Source organism: Sarcophilus harrisii, chromosome 5, assembly GCF_902635505.1.
Source record: "Sarcophilus harrisii chromosome 5, mSarHar1.11, whole genome shotgun sequence".
In the NCBI taxonomy this organism is placed as follows: domain Eukaryota; kingdom Metazoa; phylum Chordata; class Mammalia; order Dasyuromorphia; family Dasyuridae; genus Sarcophilus; species Sarcophilus harrisii.
In genome coordinates, this window is record NC_045430.1 from 278,478,205 (window position 1) to 278,497,670 (window position 19,466).

Here is a 19,466-nt window from a genome sequence, read left to right on the forward strand (position 1 = left end):
TATAAACAATGAAAGGAAGATAGCTTTTGTAATATCTTAGTAAGTAAGATAATGGGAAAGATAGCAAAAACAGAGAGACTGAAATAGGGGAAATGAAAATGGAAAGTTTCTACCCAGTAAAGAAGAGGGTCCCTTTGAAGAGCATTCTCCTGAGGTAGATTTATGTATTTTTAATAAGAGCTGGAAACCTTAAAATTGGTCCAATCTTGGGTAAGTTAATATGCTGGAAAACAACTTCCTCTGAGAGTGTTGTGTCTCCATATATAATATAGTGTCTTAGGAGAAGGGAAATTGGAGTTCCTGGGGTGAGGAGAAAGGAATCCAAAGGGTAGGAAGACAGAAGATGGGAAAGAGAATTATTATAGGAAAGACAGGAGTAGAATTATATTGCACAGTTTGAAATAGAGGATAATTTTTCCCATGAAACAGTACTTCTAATTCTCTTTATATCCCTTCTTTAATAAAAACTCTTCTAAGAGTTAGGCAACAATTAAATAGAAACAATGGGGAAATATCTACAAGACTACTAACACTAATTATTTTTAGAATAGACAGTTCAAACTTCAGCAGATTTAAATCCATGAGCAACATGGAGAGATCAAAGAAAAATAAATAACAATGTAAATTATAAATCAAAGAGAAAATATTCATACTTGGTAGAAAAGAAAGGGATTTAGGAGAAGAGAATAAAGAAAATACATTCTTCTTAGGGAAACAAAAGCACATAGAATGGAGAAAATGACAAACAAAAGAAATTAGACAAAAGGAAATTTTGAATTAATCATTTAACTGGGAATAGATAAAGAAGCAAAGTAGGAATAATTAAATAAATAAGTAAATAAAAGGGGAGTAACCAATAAATTAAATAAAATTAAAGAATTAGATTTAAAGATTAAAAGAAGGGTGAGAAATGAGAGTATTAAGAGAGGCTTTAGGAACAGTGTTGCATCCAAGTAGAAAAAGCAAAAATTAATATAAGGATTTTAAGTACAGATTTAAAAAAAATTTTGAACCAAATAATATCAACTAAGAAAAAATATTACATGCAAATGAAGAATAAGAAAAAAAAACTAGCTCATAACTTTCAACATAAATTGATTAAACAATGCAATAAAGGAAAATAACTTAGATATGAAAATGAAGTCCCACAATCTGAAGTTTATAAGTTATGCAGAATAAAAAGAATAAAATTTATAATACATTAGGTGAAAACATAATAGTACACTATTATACTGTTATATTAAATGACTTTTAAAAGATGAAAATAAAAACAAACAATAAAATTTCATTATATAAAATATTACAGAAAACAAATTGATTTCAAGGTTAAATTCCAATGTCCCAAATCGCATAGCATCTAAATTCATATGGGGAAAAAAGTACTTAAATGGGATAAAATAGAACATAGCTAGAAATGCATTTATAGAAGGAGACATTAATGTTCCTACCTCAGAATCAATCAAAGCTAACAGAAATGTTTGTTTGTTTGTTTGTTTTTAATATGGAATGGAACAAATTGTTGTAGAATTTGGGGGATTTTGTTGTTTACAGTTTAGATTTATGAAGAAGGGCAGCATTTATGACAAGAGGCAGAGAAATTATGAAATACAAAATTGACAGTGTTGATTGCATTAAATTATAAAAGTTTTTGCCCAGAGAAAACCAATGCAACAAAAAGTAGAAGGAAAGCTAAAATATGGAAACATTTTACAACCCATGTTTCTGATAAAGGCTTCATTTCTTAAATACCTGGAGAACTGAGTCAGGTCTATAAGAATATAAGTCATTCTCTAATTGCTAAATGGTCAAATTATATGAACAGGTAATTTTCAGAGGAAGAAATTAAAACTATAGTCATATAAAAATCACTATTGATTAGAGAAACATGAATTAAAACAACTTTGAAAGACTATCTCACATCTATTAGATTGGCTAATGTGAAGGAAAAGGACAATGATAAACATTGGAAAAGATGTGGGAAATTAGAAGATTAGTATATGTATGGTTGGTTGAAGTGTGAATTGAGCCAATCATTCTAAAGAGCAATTTAGAACTGTGCCCAAAGGGTTATAAAACTGTGTACACCCTTGATCTAACAATAACACTACTATGTCAGTATCCCACATATCAGTATATTGTTTTTTTTTTTAAAGGGGTGGGGAAAGGAACCACATATATAAAATTATTCCTATAAGTTCTTTTTATGGTGGCAAATAACTGGAAATTGAGAGGGCATCTATCAATTAGAGAATGGTTGAACAAGTTGTGGTATATGAATATAATGGAACACTGTTGTGTTATAAGAAATAAGCAAATGATTTCAGAAAGAAAAGAAAAAAAAACTCTGGAAAGACTTAAATGAATTGAGTCTTAGTTAAGGGAGCAGAACCAGTAGAATATTATACTCTGTAATACTCTGTAAAGCAGTAACATTGTACAATGATCAACTATGAAAGACTTAGCTCTTATCAGCAGTATAATGATCCAAAAGACTCATGACGAAAAATCCAAATCCAGAGAAAGAACTATGGAGTCTAAATGCAGACCGAAGCATACAATTTTCACTTTTTGTTTGTTTTTTTCTTTCATTTGTTTCTCCCCCTCCCCCTTGTTCTGATTCTTCTTTCACAACATGACTAATGTGGAAATATGGTTAACATAATTGTACATAAGGAAGGATAAAATGTTGGAATGCAAAATCATATAAAATGTATGCTGAAAACTATGTCTACATGTAATTGGAGGAAATGAAATACTGTTAAGTGGAAAGATATATAGATATAGATATAATATATGAATATATGTATCAATTCCATATGCCAACTTTACAAAAAAATACGATGTATTAAAACATAGAATAATAGAAAATAAATTTTAATAGATTCATAGTAAACACAGCCTCTAAAGACTATAACACAATAAAATAACAATCAATTCAGGCAGCATAATTAAAATATAACTCCCACTTAGATAATAATGAGGTCACAAAAATAATCATACAAACAATTTAGAGTCCTGACAAACTCTTAAAGGAAAAATTACATATGCTATGCAAGTTATTCTAAAAAATTCAGAAATAATATTCTCTATTAAATTTTATATATGACAAATATAATCCAAATGTTTATCTTTCCCTCAATCAGAGAAGAACAAAGCAAAGAAATAAATTTATTGACTAATATAATTTACATTTGTTAATTAAAATATTTTAAATAAAATCTTGGCAAAAGATAAAGCAATTCATTTTTAAAAATTATGATCTGGATCTTGAATTTTTATAAGATATAAGGATAGTCCAATGTAATAGAAATCATCAACACAATTATTTATTATATCACATTAAAATAATGTAATAAAATATAATTATATGAATTAATATAGAAAAAGCTTTTGACAAATTATTTACAAAAATTAATGAAGTTTAGGTACAGAGGAATTTTAAAATATTATTAAAATGCTATCTAAATCAAAAGCAAGCAATATAAGTAATTGGTATAAATAAAATTTTCCTGCTTTAGTTTTGCATAATTGTAAAAAAATGTTAACAATGAGACAAGGACAGAAACAAAAACCTTAAGAAAGGAAAAGAGGACATAAAACTGTCACAATTTTTTCATCTTCTATTTCTGTTCCTGATTCTTTAGTCTTCAGCACAATGCCTCAGCAGCCTTCTAGTCTGAAAAAATCTTCTTCTCCATGAGATTCTTCTTCCATTTAGTAAGTTCATCCATGAACCTTCATTTTTTGTCAGTTATCACTCCCCTCCTGGCTTCACTCCTGACTTTCTGGCCTTCAATATCACCATCACCATCATTGACATTTTATGACTTTTAATGTGTCATTTCCTGCATTAGAATATAAGTTTCTTATCACGCTCTATTTTTTTTTCTTGTTTTTGTATCCTTTGAGCTTAGCACAATTTCGGGCACATAGGAAGATCCACTTAATAAATATGTGTTGACTTGATTTAATTTTATTAATTTTTAACTTAGAAAATATTAGGAGAGCTTCAAATAAATTAATCAAAACAATGTCTTGCATATCAAATAAGAGAGATTAAAAATTGGGGGGAAATAACAGTGATGCAAGAAAATAATAACAAAAAAAAGAGTCAATAGTTTGGTAAATGAAATAAAAAAATACCGACAAAACAACACCCTGAAAAATGAATGGATCAAATGGCTTTCATTTGACATACAATAATATGCTGAAGAGAGGAAAGCCTTAAAAATCAGAATTGGTCAAATGGAAAAAGCACAAAAAAATCACTCACTAAAAGAACGGATTGACCAAATGTTTAAAGAGGCAAAAAACCTCAGAAAAGAAAATAATTCCTTAAAGATTAGAATTGAACATGTAGAAAATAAAAAATTCTATGAGACACCAATAAACAATAAAACAAAGTCAAACTAATAAAAACAATGAGAAGAAAATAGAAAATACCTCATTGGAAAAACAACTGATTTGGAAAATTGATCAAGGAGAAATAATTTAAGAATTATTAAACTATCTGAAAGTCATGATGAAAAAGACCCTTGATAGCATATTTACAGAAATTATCAATATAAACTACCCTGATAACCTACAACTAGATCACAAAGTAAACAGCTTCAAAGATGAAATATTTAAGCTTTGACCAATTGCTTTTCTGTGTCACAGTTTTTGATTTGTTGCTCAATTTTACTAATTTTTTTTCTCTTCTTTCTTTAAATATTTTTTTAAATCACATATGACATGGGTCTCTGGGATAGAGAAGGAAGAGACATATAAGGAAATCTCATCATAAAAATAAAAGTTATTGCCAAAAACTATTAAAATAGTGACCATTAATATCAATATGGTTAACATTACTTCAAATAGAAGCATAGAGTTCTTAAATAGCATAGCATTTTGCCTGCTTGCTTCCTCAAATTTTGGAACCAACAATTGTCAACTGGTAGTGACTATCCAAAATAGCATGATAATTAATAGATAGAATGCTGGGCTTTGAATCAGAAAGATTTTGGCTTGAGATCTAAATCATATGATTTGTTTTAAATAAGTCTTCCTTTAACCCTTCTTTAGAAACATTTTCCTTCTATGGGATCTTATTGCCTTATGAGGCAATACTGTTCATGCTCATCAAGTCTTACGTTGCAAACTAGAGTATACTCTTAGCTGCTACTGCTATTTTTTTGTCATATTCTCCACTTGGAAAGCAGATCACACATTTCCTGACTAATTTTTAGAATTTTTTCGTTTTCTTGATCTACCAATTGGTTTACACTGGCAAAAGTTGTGTGAAATGGTATAATTGATTTATTGTCATTCTATTTCTTGGCATTCACAACTTAGTTGAATGGGACATAAACTCATAGAGATAGGGGATGAACATTGTGTGAGAAGAAGAACCAGTAAGCTAGTATGGCTGCACCACAGGGTTTGGGAAGAGTAATGATGATCAAGAAAACTAGGCAGATTGGAAGAATTGAGATCATGGGGAGATTTAAATGTTTGACATATTTGACCATTGAAGTAAATAAAAAAAGCCCATCAAGTTTAGTGTGTGTGTGTGTGTGTGTGTGTGTGTGTGTGTGTGTGTGTTTGTGTAAATGCTGTGAAGGTGACATAGTTAGACCTGTACTTTAAGAAAATCACTTTGGCAGGTAAGGAGAGAATAGATTTTAGTAGTGAGAGACTTGAGGCAAAGAGACCAATTAAGAAACTATGGTAATAGTCCAGGGACAGGTTATGAGGGCTGAATTAAGGTGGTAGTTGTATAAGTGGAGGGAAGGGGTCATAAAGAGAGATTTGCTAAACAAAAATGAGATCTGGCAGCTGTCCAAAGTAAACACTAGTGAGATGGTCAGCATGGTTATTGTCCTTTGATCTCAAAGATGACCAAAATAAGTCAAGCTAGTTTGTTCCACTGTGGCTGATCAGACCAATATGAATCAGAATGCTCTGCCACAGGTCAGATACAAAAAGTCCTAGGAGGATTTGGGGTAGCTTTGTACATCTTACATTTCTTCTGAGCTAATTCAATTCTGCTTTGCTCAGGGAGCCTAGCATCTCTGATGAGGACATGCTATACTGGGAAGTCCTGTGCCAATGTCTCCCATATTATATAATTGATTCTAAAGTTCTTAAAAAAAACCTTGAGAGTGTTGTATCGCTTTTTCTGACCATCCCAAGAATTCTGGTCATGTGTAAATTCTCCATAGTCTTTTTGGCAAGAGTACATTTGGCATTTGGCCAACATGGTCAGTCCAATGGAGTTGGACTCTCTGTAGCAGAGTTTGAATGCTTGGCAGTTTAGTTCAAGAAAGGAACACAGTGCCTCGTACTTGATCCTGCCAGGGGATCTTCAGAATCTTCCTAAGTCAATTCAAATGGAAGCGATTCAGTTTCCTGACATGGTGCTGGTAGATTGTCCAGGTTTCCCAGGCATACAACCATGCAGTCAGCAACAACGGTTCTATAAATCTTCAGTTTGGTAGCCAATCTAATACTTCTCTCCCACATTTTTAGAGCCTTCTGAATTCCGAACTAGCTCTGGTAATGCACCTTATTATAAATATATACATCCCTGAAAAGAATACTGCTGAGGTAAGTAAACTTATCGACAGCATTCAAAGCTTCTCTATTTACTATAATTGATGCTTCCACATACTGATGATGTGGTGCTGGCAGATGGGGAACCTGTGTTTTCTTAGTGTTAATTGTTAGACCAAAATTAGTACAAGCAGAAGAGAATTGAACCATATTTTGTAGCATCTCAGTTTTAGAGGTTACATTGAGTGCATAATCATGTGCAAACAAAAAAAATAATCACACTTCCTTCACTGGCTTGTAACCTTTTTAAATAGAAGGATTAACATCAATGCAGTGGCTGACTTTGATTTGATGTCCATTCTCATCACAACCTGGGTGAAAACATCATGCTAAAAAGTAGAGGAACAAATATACAGTCTAATTTCACTTCACTGGTAACTAGAAAAACTCAAGATTATAATCTATTATATAGAACCTGGGCAAGCATATTATCACAAAATTGACATACTATATTGATGAACTTTTCTGGGCAACCAGATTTTGACACAATTTTTTATAAGCCCTCATGACAGACAGTATCAAAGGCCCAGCTTGGTCAGATATGAAAACATTATGTACGTACCTGTGTCCTGCACCCTGCATTTCTCCTGAAGTAGTTCATCAATAAACACCATGTCAACCATTCTTTGATCCTTTCCATAGCTACACTGGCTCTCAGTTAGATGAACTTTCAGGTTAATAGCCTATTAAAGGAGGACTCTGGTCAAATTCTTGGAAAGTTACCAGCATAGAAGACATAAATCTGGATTGTAGGTAGGTGGGGCCTTCAACATAAACAGGCAAATTCAAAGAAGGCTCTTTTGGAGAGTAAAGTTACTGATGATAGTATGGGACAATTCATTTTAGTTTGGGAAATTGAATTGATTTTAATTTGTAAAATGAAACTAGAGATCAAAAGAAAAACTAGGAGTGAATAGATCCAGGATTTATTCACATAGATATCATTATTGAACTCAAGAAAGCTGATGATTTTATCAAATGAGAGAATATAAAGAAAAGAGGAAAGAGAGTCTAGAACAACCCTTTGAAGGATACCATAATTGGTAATCATGGAACAGATGGAAATCTTACAAAGGAGAATGAAAGGAATAGATAGCCCATAGAAGGATAACTAAGAGGTGTTACCTATACAAAAAAGAGACAGTATAAAAGAGAAAATGGTCTTAATATCTAAGGCTATAGAAAGATCAATTGGGATAAGGGCTGAGAGGATAGGAAATACTAAATCCAGAAATTAAAAGATAAATAATAACTTTCCAGATGAAAGTTTTAGTCAAATGAAAATGGCTCCAAGTAAAGGAAAAGATGCCTTATGCAAAGGAAAATACTTGAATCTACATAATAAGTAAATCTACATAATTAGGGAAATATAAAGCTTTTATTCTTCCTTGAGACAGATAGAAGGAATGAGAGTTCCAAGAGAATTCAATCTGTCAGGATTTTGAAATCCACTTCAAATGTGTACTCTGACTAATAAAAGAATAAATTCTACATGGGACAACAAATTTGGAATGATCATCCAAGGATTAAGAAATCATTTTATCTGTATTATTAATGTTTTCAAATTAAGTATCTATCAATAGAGCTGAGCAGCTTTTCCACAGTAGACCATCTGGAGGAGGGAAGCTCATAATCCAAGTTGACTTGAATATTTTTCTTTTACTAAAAAGTGCTAGACCCTGTCTGCAGTGTTTCCAATGTGCTTGAATAGTCCCAATACAAACAGGATGCTGAACTAAATTCATAAAAACAGACTCTAAAAGGAAACTACTCTTTCCATAAGTGGGCTTCCTAGCATGCATATTTTCATTTTTGCTATTTCATACAAATGTCTTTTGCTAGAAAGCAAGGCATTTTTCTGGCATTGGTTTTTGGAAAAAAAATAGAAAAGGCATAGAGAAAGAAATGATTTATTAAATATCAGGGTCATACATCATTCTAGGTACTGAGGATTTAGGGCCAAACCAAAACAGTCCCTGGCCTCAGGAAGCTCAAATTCTTACAGAGCTGTACACAGATTATTACATATAAGACATATACAAAATTGCAATATACGAATACACGAAAAACAGGTATTGAATCGGTCCATATGAGAAGTAAGAGGATCTGAAACGACTGGCAAAGTTTCTGTGCTCATGGACAGAAGGGTTTGGAAGTAGAATTGACAAAACATACGGTAGCAAGTGATTGGCTATGGCAGCTGGCAGAATCAGGATGTCAAAGATGACCACAAGTCATAAATCCAGGCATCCACCAAGATGGCATTGAGCTCAGCTGATGTGGAAACGAGGATAGAGCATGTAAATGGAGAAACAAATGTGATTAGAGACAAAATAACAAACTGTTCCTTATTTCTTTGTTTTCCCTTTCCTTCACAGGCAAAGTTTCCAATGGAAAGCTACATCAAAATATAATAGTAACTGGAGGCAATTTAACTCATGGTTACTGAAGATGCAGTGAATTACCAAATAGACGTCTCTGTTTTTTTGATTGCCTTTTGACATTTCGCTCCCTAAAATTACAAGGTTAATAGACTAGCTAACAGAACTTCTGATATGACCAGGTACTTTTTTTTTTCCAACATAAGTCCTGTCTGTAAAAAAATAATATGGCATGCTGATCTGATAAAGTTATTCAAAATGTAAAGAGATGGAAAACTTTCCAAAAAGTGAACTGGGTAAATAGCATGTTTATACAACTGCTTCCTGATGAGATGTCATTGAGATGAATCCCAAGTGAGTAGAGTAAGAACTCTTTTGCTACCCAGTGAGCAAAATCCCCTCTCCATTACTGCCTGGCCAAGGCAGAGATTAAAGCCATTTTCCTGATGTAATTTGAGGGATGCCAAAACATTAAATTGCCCCCACTTAAATGATTACATCTCTGCAGCTACAAATGCCAAAATAAAGGGATCAGATTCCTTGCATGAAGAGTGTGTGTGTGTGTGTGTGTGTGTGTGTGTATACTCTGCATGCATTCACCACTGGCAGAATGATTAACAATATGGTATAAAACCACATTTAAAAATTTTTTAAATGGTTGGAAGGAAGATTTTCACACGTCAAAGGTCATGGCAGAGCCATCAATGAAATCAAACAGGTAGAACCATCTCTGTATAAGTCATGTTTCAAACACTGAGTCTTGTCCTTTGGCAGGGCTATTTAATTCTTAACTACACAGAGAAGAATACTAGGTAATTACATGGCATCTCCCCGAGTATACATATTTCATTTCTAAGATGATTTCTGTATTCTTATTGGTCTTAGAGAGCAAAGGAGAAATAGCATTCCCAGCCTGATTTAACTCTGAAGCCTTTTTAGACATCATCAGTCCCTGAAGTAACATATGATTAGCTAATAAAAATCCCTTCCAGGAAAAAATAGATTTTTACAAATTGGAAATCTAAAAAAAGAAAGAAAAAGAAACATCTAATTCTCTTTTATTGTAATTTTCTAAAGTGATAAAATGAAAAAATGCAGAAACTAAGAAATTTGAGGAAATTGAATCAAAATAAACACATATTAAATATTTACTATGTTTTCTTCTGAGCCATCTACCAGCTAACAATATGATGTCTATCTTTTTGTTCATCCAATTTATTAATTAATAAAGAAGTATTTCCTGAAGTGTCTGCTGAGTACTTGGCCCTTTGCTGAATAATGAGAAGACAAAGAAGACAACTGTATCTACCACTGAAGTTTACATTCTGTCAGGGGAGAGAATATGTACATGCACAAGTCTATATGAAATATATACCAAAAAGTGCAAGATAAAATTGTGTGGGTATAGGTAGGGTGAGGAACACTAACACTTAGGGATAGGATACAATAAGAAAATTCTTTGTGTGGGGATCATTTGAGCAGAGTTTTGAAGAAATTGGGGTGTCTAATAGGCTTAGGTGAGGAAAAAGCATTTTCGAGGCGTGGGATTAAAATGATCCTATCTACATTACAAGAAATTGAGGCAGAGCTCTGAGTCAATGGCACTTTATTAAAGGGTCCATAATCCCTTGTAATGAGGCAAACCTCAGAGCTTCCTCAGAGGCAAAGACTTATTGATGGATAGAAGAATGTCATGGATGAAGAACAATGTAATGATCTGTTTGATTGGAACAGTTTGTTACAGGATGGAAAGTAACAGATAACTAGTCCCGAAAAGTAGGTGAGAAATGTACAGGAATGATCTTTAAAAGCTAGAGAGGAGGAAATATTCACTCTTAGAACCAAAAGGAAACCTCTAGGGGTAATTTAATGAAATGGAGTAACATGATTCTGGCAGTTTTAATTGGGCTTCATGTTTCTTCATTTCATCCAAAATAGCTGCTGCCCAATTTTTAATGGCATGTGTACAATTACAATTTTTTTCTATTTTATTACCTTTTGCCAGACACTAAATAATCACTTTTGTAAGGCCAGTCATCTAGACCATATAGCATAGTATATAGTCTATAGGTAGAAAGTCCTGACTTCCTATTCAATTAAGGTACTGGATTTGTGATGTTGAAAGAAGCCACTTAATTACTTTGAGTCTCAGATGACTCTTTAGGACTAATCCACTAAGCCACACAGATGGGTCACTATTTATATCGGTGGAAAGAGTTCTCCCAATTGAATTTCCCTTTCCTGATGGGATTGTGGACGCTTCTAATATTCATCATTGGTCACTTAACCTCTATCAATTTCTGTTTCTTGTTCTGTAAAATGAGAATAGAAATAACATTTACCCCACAGGGGTGTGATGAGATAATATCTGTAAAGTGCTGTGCTCCATATATTACCTGCAACTATTACTGTGCTGGTCCTTACCATTATGGTTGTTTTGATGATAGGAAAATGAACTAAAACCCTCAGGATGATGGGAACTGGTTTTCTATTATTTAAGACTCTATTCTCTTCTTAGCTGTCCCCCTCATCACCTACTACTGCCTAATACATGGATCACAAACAATAGGATCTTATTAAAAGAACCATGCTTATTGGATTGGGAGCCCAAGAACTTCTCCTGGTCCTGAGCTAGATAGGCCTGGTTCCGGGGCTATGTTAGTCTCTCCTAGCTAGGAGTGGAGAAAAGTCTTGGGGGAGGGGCCTAGGAGTTCAGTGGTATCATAATCTTGCCCACATGTTTTTTTAGCTTAAATTTTACGGTACTTTATTATAGCTTTTTGTTGACAAAGCCTATGCATGGGTAATTTTTCAATATTGATCCTTGCAAAACCTTCTATTCCAATTTTCCCCTCCTTCCCTCCACTTCCCTCCCCTAAATCATTTCCCATATTTTTATGCCACATCATAATGCTACACTATCTGGAATGATGACTTAATTGAATCACAATAATCATGATTCACAGATCAATAGCTTAGACAGCACAACGTACTTTGCTCATATCCAACAAATGTGAATTCACTAAGTATACCATTATCTTTGTTTTTAAGATGAAGAAGTTGAGATCTAAAGGAATACAATGGTTTTCCCAAACACACAGAGCCCACTTAGCTTACCTAGATGTATAATACAGATCATGGCACGTCAAATGTATTACTCTATCTAAACCATCCTAGCCACCCTTCGCATACCAACCATCTGCCACTGTATATAGAGGAGAGAGAATTCTTCTGTTAAGGGACAAAAGTCATTGTTTGTTCAAGAATTCTGCCACTACATGAGGCCAAGATGGAATCTTTTGGAGAAACACAAGTTGGAAGGAACTTCAGTGATGACCTTATCAGAACTTTATCTTATCTCAGGGAATAAGGGAAATAATTTAATAATTTAAAATTAAAAAAACCCAAGACATCTATTCATAAATTGTTTTAACATATAACTGGAAGAAAATAAAATATGATATTAAAAAATTGTATCTAAGAGGAATCCTCTCTATGAGATCCCTGACAACTGGCTGCTCAGCCTCTGCTTTCTGACCTTCAGTGATGGGGGAGCCGCCATCTCCAGCCACCATTCCCCTTTAGGATAAAGATGTAAGGGCATTTGTCTATTTCACATAAGAATTTGCCTCTTCACAATCTTTTCTTATCTCTCCAATTTCTACCTTCTTAAACCAAGTAGAGGTCACATCCTTTTTTTTTTTTTTTTCATATGAGATTCCCCTAGATATTTATAGATAATTATCCTGCCCTACCTGAGTCTTTTCTTATCCAAGCTAATCATCCCCAGCTCTTTTAATACATGGACAATTGGCAGGATCTCAAGGCCTTTCTTGATGCCATCTGGAAACTCTCCAGCTTATCAATGTCCTTCCTAAAATGTATCAACAAGAACTGAACACAAAAAAGTCAGATGTGGCTTTCCTAGGAAAGGGGACAGGGAGACTATTAGCTTCTATTTCCCCACTATGTTAGTTTTTGTGGATATCATATCATCCCATTGATGCATACAATAATTTGAATTTCCTGATGAACTGCTGGGTAGTCATATTTCCCTCAGTTTGCATTTGTGCATTCAATCCAACTTTAAGACCTTTCATTTTAATAAATTTTATCTTATTCAATATACTTTAATGTCCTGAGCTGTCAAGGATTTTTGGAATACTTATTATTTCATCTGTCTTTTAGCATAGTGCTCGACACATAATAAGCATTTAATTAATGTATATTGACTATCATTAACAATGAAGATGTAACTGTTATCTATGGATCTTCCCCATTCCAGAATAGCTCATATATAAGCCCCGAATAGCGGACCAAATGAGTAAAATAAAAATTTTGGCTTCAGTCACTAATTATAACATGATCAAAGTCAAGTTTCCAATGCCATAATTGAATTATCTATTGAAGATGCTTAGAGCTGAATTTTCACTATTGGACCAGATCATTTTAGTCTTTCAAGGGAACAAGGTTTTATAGCATCTTGAATACCCCAGAAGGATCAGAACTGGAATCATCTTTAGAGAATGACTAGCTCAATTCCATCATTTTATAAATGACAAACCAGAGGCACACAGAAGTCAAAATACATCTTCAAGGATGCAAAGTAGTTAGTGAGTCTGGCACAACTGCAGAATCGTAAGTATGGCTTTTGTTGTAAGATATTGCATTTAGAGAATTTAAAATTAAAAAAAATATATTTTAAAAAATAAATGCAATTTTAAAAGTACTTTGTAAATAAACTATCCTTTCTCCAGCACATATTCCATAATATGATCAAATCTTCCAGCAACTGGCACACTCATTAGTGTTGGATTCTCTTCCTTCTTGGTCAATTTAATGGTGAATTAAGTGCCTTTTGCCCAATGTCACCAAAATGGTCAGTTCTGCTTATAGCCCTAACCCAAGTTTAAAGTCCAGTGCCTCTCTCAGAATCTCACCAATTTGCCCTCATAATGCCATTAACATAGACTGGGGTGGCAGAGTCATACAGTGGAAATTCCGAAAACGTCTCATATTAATTCTGCAATCGTGGTCAAGTCACTTACCATCCTTGGGCCTCAGTTTCCTTATTTGTAAAATGAAGGAGTTAGAGCAAATGGCTTCTGATTTCCTTCCCGCTCTAAATCTATGGTCCTATAACATCTAAAAACTGTTTATTACATTGAGTCAATTCTGGACAATGTTGAGTCCCCATTTACAGGTGTCAACTTTACTTTTTAAAAACTTTCATGTTAAGCATTCAGTGACTATAATATTATCATTACTAATACACAAGAAAGATCCATATCAGTTAGAACCTAGAAGCCAATGTAAGGTTTGGGGAGCTCAGTCAACTGTGACCTTGATCCTTCTATCAGAGAAAGAAGGAGGCTTGACGTCAGAATGTTCAAATATCTTCTCTATGAGTGTTCTAGCCCACAAACACTGGTAAAAAGCTATTGTGAGGGAAGTCTGAGACTCTACAGGGGCCCGTGTCTATCATTTTATTACATTTTATCTAAACCTAGAGTGGAAACATGACCAGGAATGTTTCTTTTTTTCTTTGATGGTGAAATGCAAAAAAAAAATATGGTTTTTATACAAGTGTTTTCAAGGGACAAAGAATGACAGATAATTTGAGTTATAGCACAGACAGAAATTCAACTCTCTGGAATTTTTTTCCCTATATTGTTCAATACAAGAGATTTGCCTGTGGGGAAACTGGGCATGTGGAAATGATAGGATGGAGTTTCATCATATTCATTACCCAACCAAGAAATACATCTTTATAGAAAATATGGATGTCTTATTTGTCAAACCATTGTTCAAACCCTTTCAGTTATTGGTCTCCCCAAACCCTCTGATTTGTCTTCATCATTCTGTCAGGAAAGCACACCAGAAAGAACACAGTTTTGTGGTATGGCTCCTTTGTAATCAGCTAAGACAAGAGAAGCTTCTGCTTTTGCTTTGTGAGAATCATGGGTCATCAAACCCCGCAAATGGAAATAATCTTCAGAGGGCTAAAAAACCAACAATCAGCAGCCAGGCAAAGGCAAAATGCCAATGCAGGACAGATTTATTCATTGAGGTCTCCTTCATCTGGTGCCTTGTATCCTTCTCACTTCAAGATAAACATGGGACCACCTGAGGCTACCCTACTCTTTCCCCCTCAACCCCCCCAGAAATTTGCCCAATCTAAATCACACAATCACAATAATTTCCATATCTAGATCACTTTTTTTTGTTTTTCCGAGTTATGATCTCCCAATAAACTGCTAAAAGAAGCAACATATTTTCCCATTTTATGAATGAGCAAATTAAGACACAGAGAGGTTATCCTGGATTTAGACCTAAAAGAGACCTTATTTCTCATCTAAAATGTTTACCTCAAACTGTTTTCCAATCTCTGTCCTTTAAGAATTTGCATTATCTTTTCTCTATTATCATCAAAGAACAAAGGATCATCTAGCACATTCCATGCCCATTTCTTAGATGAAGACATTGAAAACTGGAGAACTTCATTGAATTGCTCACAATAACACAGATAACTGTCAGCATTCAAACTCGGGTCCTCCAAGTGTATGGTTCTTTCCTTGATTCCAGTCTATCTTTCTAGCATCATATTACCCAAGGTTATATGCCATGCTCATTCTTGCTGTTACAAGTCATGTTCCTACTCAAAAATATTTCCACAGCTCCCTATTGTCTCTTGGTTGAGAGACAGAATCCTCAGCCTGATGCTGAAAGGCCTCCAGAATGACTCCCACCACTATACCTTATATCACAGGAGTTTCTTTCATCTCTTCTGTTCCAATTCAGTCAGCTTACTTACTATTCCCCTTAGGAGGTCCTTTCTTACTTTTATCTTTGCACAGGTGTAGCTTGTCTCTCAAGCCTGGCTTCCTTCCTCTTGCCTTATTGAATCCCCACCTTCCTTCAATGCAGACTCATCTCATACACCTTTTCCCAAAGTTGACAGGTTTTTCCCCTTTGAAATGATTTTGTATCATATCTAATTACTTTATATTAACTTATCTATCTATCTATTGCATCTTCAGAGCCACTATGGCTGCCTATTTATTTTGGCATTCTTCGAAGCTGACACAATGACACTGATTGTTAAATTGAATAGAATACAATTAAAACTCTAATGAAAATGCATTCAGCAGAAATTCTTAGCCTGCTATCTGCCATTGGGCAATCTGGTGAAGATTATGGACCACTTCTCAAAGTCATGGTTTTAAATGATAAAAGAAAATCCAAAAGATTGCAAAGGAGACTAATGGTATTGAAATACCATTGTCAAAACATTAAGTAAAAAGTTCTCAGACTCCAGAATGAGAATCTCTTAGTACCCTAGTATGGAAGGTATGATGGTGTAATTGGAAAGAAAAGCCTAGAATCAAAGATTGAGAAGCCATCATGGCCAATCCTCTTATTTTACATAGGAGAAAACTGTGACCCCGAAAAGTTCAGAAAATCCCCAGATTCCTTCATGACTGAGATCAAGAGCCTCCTCTGGCAGGAAGACTTTCTTGATCCCCTTCCCTCAATTCTCTGGTTCCTTTTCCTCATCCATTCTAGGTTACTTGGTATCCACTTTGTATTTTAAATTGACATCTTTATGTCAATTATGTGAGTTTCTTAGGTCAGGAACAGGTTATTTTTGCTTTTAGATCTTTTGTCTCTTGTAAAACTGGCACAAGGCCTGTCACATACTTAGTCTACACTTGCTAAGGGATTGATCGATCGCCCAAGATCTCACAGGTTGAAGTGGCAGATCCAGGGATTTAAAGCTTAGGTCCCCTGACTCCCAAAGCAGCATTCTTTCCATAACTCAGGCCTCCCCTCTGCTCCCCATGCCAAATGTGGTCTAGAAGATTTAGATATGTGGACTCTTTTGATTATTTATAAAAATCCTCATTATATTTATATACTCTGTTGTGTTAAAATATGGGGCATACCTTCAAAGTCCCTCCAGAGCAATGGAAACAAAAATATATTCCTTTACCCTGTTGACTTTCCAGGCTTCTCAGTCTCAGTCTAGCATCTTTCACCAGGACATTAAATTCACTTAAAAGAAGTTTTTGCAAAAAGGAAAATGAGGATTCGATGGACTGGTTCTTTGCTGCCAACATTCCTTCCGATCTGCCCACCCACAGTGACTTACTTGTTCCCCTCGAGACTTCTCCAACTTCACGCCTTTGCCAAACAGCTTTAGCAAAGACATTTGTTTTAGGCTGTTCAAGTCAAGAAGTTGGCCATGATATCAGTTCCATTGTCAGGAATTATTGTTGGTATAGCTACGTGAAAAATGCTAGTGCTTTCACTTACCTGAGAATTCTGGAATCTCCTCCCTCAGGCAGAATTTAAATAGATCATTAATCAGAGAGAAGAGCTTTCTTTGTCCAGGACCAAGAGATCTGTTCCCCTTTGAGGCCTTGATTCCTAGGATCACTAATTCCTTTCAAGTCTGCAACATGGCAGCCTGATGCCGAGTCCTTCCCACAAGACATCGTCCCTCCAAAGTCGTGTAACCCCATTTGAGAGCACTTAAAAGTCATCACTCTGCAGCAGTGAAACAAAGTCTTACTCCTCACAAACTAAATGTAAATTCACACACTGCATCTAGCTCATCAGATGGGCTAGATGAATTATGTAATTCAATTTGGCCAATGTTCTTCAGCACACAGCACAAATAGTTTTCTTTGGTTTTCCTGGATGTTGTTCTAAGAAGGAGGTAGCTGGAAAAAAAATGAAAAATTACAGGATATGATTCATAAAAATCCCACATCTTGTTCAGTTTTTTTGAATGTGCAAATACATTTCTTTAAGGGGAAAATAGGGCTTTGTCTTTTGGTTATAATTATCTCCCCTTGCCTGTCTTTAATTTGGATCCTCCACCTTAAGGATATCAGGGAGAATCAGCAAATGAAGATAATTGTCTTTAGATGCTAAATGTAGAGAATCAAATTTGTTCTTGAAATATCATTTCCTCCAGAGAGGTGAAGATGGAGTCATGGCCAGCACTTTGCACTAGAGAGCAAAGTCCTGGAACTTAGCCTTCACCATTTGACAGACCTGATCAGCCTTCTAATAGGGAATGGGAACATTGATCTCTCTGTCATGTGCTAAGAAAAAAGCAAAAGATCATGCCATTTGAAAATATTTTGGCACATTTTACTTCATCCTGTTTCCTTTTTGATTTACTGCCATCGTAGGTGGAAATGTACATACCCTAAGAACGAATCATTCAATACCAGGTGGGATGAAGGTGGGAATGATCCTGAGAGTGCCCACATATTTCCATGGCTAAAAGGTGCTACAGATCATGCCTGGGCCTCAGTTCTCTTGAGGTCGACAGCGGAGCCAGCTCACTCATTTTGAAGTAGTTGAAAATGTTTATGAAAGCTGTGGCTTCCTGTGACCCTACCTAAAAATGGGTTTGCACAATGTAAACCCATAAGAAGACTAAAAGGGAGGCCATGGAATAGCAGGAAGCTTTTAATTTGTATTTTTTTAAAAAAGGATCTTAGAGCTGAAAGGACTCTGGGAAACCATTTTGTCTCATGGCTCATTTTATAGATGGGAAAACTGAGGCTCTAAGCAGGTGAAGTCAATAATAAGCAATAAGAGCATTCATTAGAACTTATTGTGTTCCAGAAACTTTGTTAGGTGTCAGACCTACAAATACAAGGGGTCAGGATGGAGTGTTCCATTCTAATTAGGTAAAGTTACAAAAGGGGAGTGTGACCTGGATGGAGGTACCCAAAGAAGGGCAGGGATAAAGTCTAGAAAATAAGAGGTGCAGCTGGGAGAGGAATGAAAAACAGTTGTTCTGAGTTCTCACTAATGAGTTTTCAGCACCCACCTGACGTTCTGGAGTTCCTAGTGGCAGAGGTGGGATTAATTTGCAGGATTCCAATCCAATCTTGTTTCCATTATTGGACATTTCATCTCCCATCTTTGAACCTTTGTATAGATCATCCCTATTGTGTACCATCTAATTTTTTCTTGCTCTATTACATGGACTTCCTTTTTTCTATCAATATTTTTTTAGGTGTCAACTGCTTGTCTATCTTGATTCCCCAATTGTCACTGTACTCCCTCCTCCTATGAAATTGCTTTTTATGTATTTTATATTTATTAATCTACACATACACCATCTCTCTAACAAATATAAGCATCTTGAGCACAGAGGCTAATTCATTTTGATTTTGGATCCCAAATGTCACACAGTAAGTTTCAAATAAATGTTTGTTGAATGAATAAGTCCTTTGCACACTTTTGCACACTTGCCACACAAGGTGCAGGTTCAAAATCTGACTTGCAGGATAAGATACTTCTTGAAGGACTGACCCTAGGGTTGAAGATATGACCTAAATAACCATTGTGCTTTGGTAGCCAGACTTCCATGACCACAAGGACATCTGCTATTTTTCTTCTATGTATTTTCATTTGGAAAGAAGCTGGCTTTCATTGTTTTGGTTGATGTAGGCTACAGGTTTT

The 19,466-nt window shown here is 34.9% G+C and overlaps 1 long non-coding RNA gene across 1 annotated transcript; it reads right to left on the reverse strand.

The window, feature by feature from the left end:
• Window positions 1-3,454: 3,454 nt before the first annotated feature.
• On the reverse strand, window positions 3,455-12,170 carry LOC116419323. Its single transcript, XR_004229594.1, has 3 exons — window positions 12,093-12,170; window positions 7,157-7,277; window positions 3,455-3,845 (listed from the first exon to the last, which is right to left on the reverse strand). It is a non-coding gene; the product is annotated as an uncharacterized LOC116419323 (long non-coding RNA).
• Window positions 12,171-19,466: the final 7,296 nt, after the last annotated feature.